This window comes from Maylandia zebra, linkage group LG9 (genome assembly GCF_041146795.1).
Source record: "Maylandia zebra isolate NMK-2024a linkage group LG9, Mzebra_GT3a, whole genome shotgun sequence".
NCBI classification, from domain to species: Eukaryota; Metazoa; Chordata; class Actinopteri; order Cichliformes; family Cichlidae; genus Maylandia; species Maylandia zebra.
The window spans coordinates 37,681,010-37,685,413 of NC_135175.1; positions in this window are offsets into that span (position 1 = coordinate 37,681,010).

A 4,404-nucleotide genomic window follows, 5' to 3' on the forward strand; every position below is an offset into this window, starting at 1 on the left:
TTGCCGTAGCACTGCAATGGACGATGACTCACTCGGCAACACAGTCTTTGCAAGAACAGCGGATGATGACAAGCGGGCCTTCTCCATAGAGGACGAACAGTTTCTGCAGATAATGGGTGATGAGGTTTTTCAGGACGAGTCAAATAGTTGGGTGGCTCCTCTTCCCTTCAGGCCCCCCAGACCACCTTTGCCCAACAATCGTGAGCAAGCACGACTCAAGCGCACAATGCAATGGCATCTCGCTGAACAACGTGCTACTCAACGGACCAGACTTGAATAACAGTCTAATGGAAGTCCTTATTCGTTTCAGGAGAGAGTGAGTAGCAATCATGGCTGACATCGAACAGATGTTTCATTGTTTTGTCGTGAGAGAAGACCACCAAGACTACTTACGCTTTCTGTGGTATAGAGATAATGATCCCAGCAAAGACATTGTTGAATACAGGATGAGGGTTCATGTATTCGGCAACATACCTTCTCCAGCTGTGGCAATATACTGTCTCAGAAGAGCTGCAAAGGAAGGAGAACAGCAGTACGGGTCAGACACCAGACATTTTGTGGAATGCGAGTTCTATGTAGACGATGGTCTTGTTCCCACATCCACAGAGGAGGAGGCAATTTCTCTGCTACAGAGAACCCAAGCATCTCTCTCTGAGTCAAACCTGAGACTGCACAAGATCACGTCCAACAGCGTTGACGTCTTGAAAGCCTTCCCTGCAGGAGATCATGCTAAGGGCATTAAAGATCTTTACTTGGATGGAAGCGCAGTACCCACACAGCGAAGCCTTGGATTGAGTTGAGATGTTAAAAGGGACACATTCACCTTCCAAGTGTCAGTCAGTGACAAGCCATTCACATGACGTGGGATTCTCTCCACCATAAACAGTCTTTTTGACCCTCTCGGCTTCGTCACTCCTGTGGCTGTTCAAGGCAAGTCGTTGCTGAGAGAGTTGAGCTTAGATGGAACCAATGCCAGTCGTAGAGAGATATGCATCTTTTCAGACGCTTCAACCAAAGTGATTGGTGCGGTGGCGTACCTCAAGACAACAGATGCAAATGACCAGGTTCATGTGGGTTTGAACCTGGGCGACCGTGGCTCAGGGGGTTGGGAAGTGCATCTGTAACCGGAAGGTCGCTGGTTCGATCCCCAGGCTCTCTGTCCTGGTCGTTGTGTTCTTGGACAACCCTACTGGTGTTGGCCAGAGGGGCTGATGGTGCAATATGGCAGCCTCGTGTCTGTCAATCTGCCCCAGGTGTGGCTACAACCGTAGCTTTCCTCCACCAGTGTGTGAATGCGAGAGTGAATGAACAGTGCCATTGTAAAGCACTTTGGATGACTTGAAAAGCGCTATATATATCCAATCCATTATTATTACCATACCAAGACTGGAGCTGTGTGCGACAGTGCTAGCCATAGAAATTGCTGAGTTTATCGTTCAAGAGATCGATATCCAAATTGATGCGATCACCTTCTGCTGTGACAGTAAAGTGGTGCTGGGCTACATTCATAATCAGTCCAAATGTTTCTATGTGTACGTCCACAACAGGGTTCAGAGAATCCACCAGTCCACACAACCGAATCAGTGTAGGTATTGTTGAAATCTCCCAATTCTTTGAATCTTTGGGCTGGAGGAAGGACAATACTCGGTGTATTTATGCTCAATCAACAATCATTTATTTCCATACAATTCAACACTTAAGAGCATGCCCGTCTATCTCTATGTGGCTCCAAATTCCCTCTTTATTTAATTTCACACTCGTCAGGGGACAGGCACACAAAAATTTCAAACCACTGAAACGAGGAATTCAACCTTTTTTTATATTTCTTTACTAATCTAGACTCAACCTTTGTTCGCAAAATGTGTCTTGTTCTAGTCCGGAATAAATGTGAACCCGTGGTTACACGGTCGTTCCAGTGTTTTTCCGTAGCTAAGCGGGAGTCCTCAGTTCCCAAGTCGCCACCTCGGCACTTAACCTGCCTGCACGTCTACAGACAGGGGGGTTGCCAAACCATGAACAAAATTAGTTTCCACAGGCACACTAGGCATCAACCTTTGATCCTAAAATGTGTCTTTGCTCTAATGTCCTCCTATTCAAACACATCAACCGTCACTGTCACTGTGTTCACGCTTCACACTCACAAAAAACACACTCAGAGCGCGCCTCACTCACACTCAAAACAACACCTAGAGCGCGCTTTACACACAAGACAGCACCCAGAGCGCGCTTCGCAGCTTCGCAGCTTCGCACGCACTCACTAAGAGCGCGCCTTCACACACACACACACACAACACTTTTCCTCAGCGGGAATTTTACACAGAAACCTCTGAGCTCAACTGTTAGATCTTCTTAAAGCACACTGCACCATAGACCAAAATACCCCTTTCTCTGCACTTATGACCACCACAACGGGGCAAAGTCGCATCATAAAAGTGATGCTTGCATCCCCGAAGTTATACCTGACATCATAAACCAGGTTTTGCTCTATGTACTTCTTGGCAAGTAAAATTTTACTTTGTTTTATGACCGCAGCCCTTAAAACTCGACTGACGCCACAAACCACCGTCAAACCTCTATCCAATGTACTAAAACTAGCACCAACCACTACTGCACTTCACGGCCGCACCACCGGAACACGGCCGTATCATAAACCAAACCTACGGACGTGTTTCGCTCTCGCGTTGCCAGCGTTCAACTGCACCGTGAGCCAGCATCTGCTTTTCCTTAAATCAACTTCTATTTCATAGCCGGCAAGAGCCAGGACGTAACCGACACCATAAACAAACTTCAAACCTCGACTTCAATGTACTGAACTAATGGCCGCGTCTTCAGAAGAAATTCTAATGTATTATTGCTACAGAAGCCAGTATTAGACAAAATTAAATGTGGAAGGTAAAGTGGCTGCAACTAGTCCAACGTAGTATGTTATTAGTATCTCGGTAGAAGCAGTTTACTGCAACTAGTCCAACGTAGTATGTTATTAGTATCTCGGTAGAAGCAGTTTACTGCAACTAGTCCAACGTAGTATGTTATTAGTATCTCGGTAGAAGAAGTTTATTTAACACACTGGAATTCAGCCTCAACTTATGTTGTTAGTATCTTGCGCCAAAAACCAGACACCGACAAATTTACTGTGAAAATACGTGTAACTCAGTGAACAGATTAATTTGGAAAGCCCAATATGCACATTTGGTATTTATAATACAACAGGCTGTGCTTACCTTTCTGTTTTAGGCCGGCCTTCTGTTCACCTTGCCCCACGATCTCACCAAAGGCCAAATCTACACCTCCTCAGCACACCAAGTATCCGGGTCACACTGCACCAAGTTGTTGAAATCTCCCAATTCTTTGAATCTTTGGGCTGGAGGAAGGACAATACTCGGTGTATCAATGCTCAATCAACAATCATTTATTTCCATACAATTCAACACTTAAGAGCATAAGGACCATCATGATGGGGAGACATGCCTGAAGAGGGTCACTGCAAGTCTCAAAATGGTGACGGGTTACACAGCCTTTTATAGCTCCTAGCGGCCCCCATCTAGTCGTAAAAGCCAAAACATCACATTCTTTCTCTGTTACAGCGCCTAAGTTATGACCTCGGCAGTTGTTTCTCTGCTTTCTGTAAGGTGGGGGTATGGAATGTGGTCTGTCTATCTCCCCTGTCTTAGACACAGAGTCTCCTTCTCTTCATGATTCAACAATAGAACATGTCAAGAAAACAGTGTAACACATTCCCAGCAGATCAAGGATACAGAGTGATGCACCTTTATCTAATGAACTAATATGTGAATATGTTCTGTTAACTCAAAAGTATAATGAGAACTAAACTACATACAGATCACACACTCTATGTTAAAGGGTATAATATGATCTACAGCAGTATCATACTTCAACTACTTTGATTACATATATAAGGTAACATATGATAACAGAATAATATCACAGTATGTACCTACGGAGCATAACCCAGCTGACCATGCTTCTAGGTCCATTCAAGCCTCACAGCTCACCACAACCAACTGGTTCACGGGTCCAACATTTCTATACAAATCACAGCCAAGCAGCGAGCAACATGAGACCTTTGAGCTTATCAACCCAGACGCAGATGTTGAGATACGACCACAAGTTACCACCTGTGTTACAAGTCAAAAGGACAAGTCCCTGGGTTGTGAGAGATTCACGAAATTCTCTTTCTGGAAGTCTATACGGAGAGGAGTTGCAACACTCATCCATGTGGTTTGTTCTTTTAAGGCAAGCAGCCAAGGAACCAACGGGTGTAATGGTTGGCATTGGTGCCGTAAACCTCTCACAGCTGACGAGTTGTCCAAGGCAACTACAGTGATTCTTGTTGCTGTGCAACAACTTAACAACTTACTGTGAAATACTTACTAATTAAAAGGA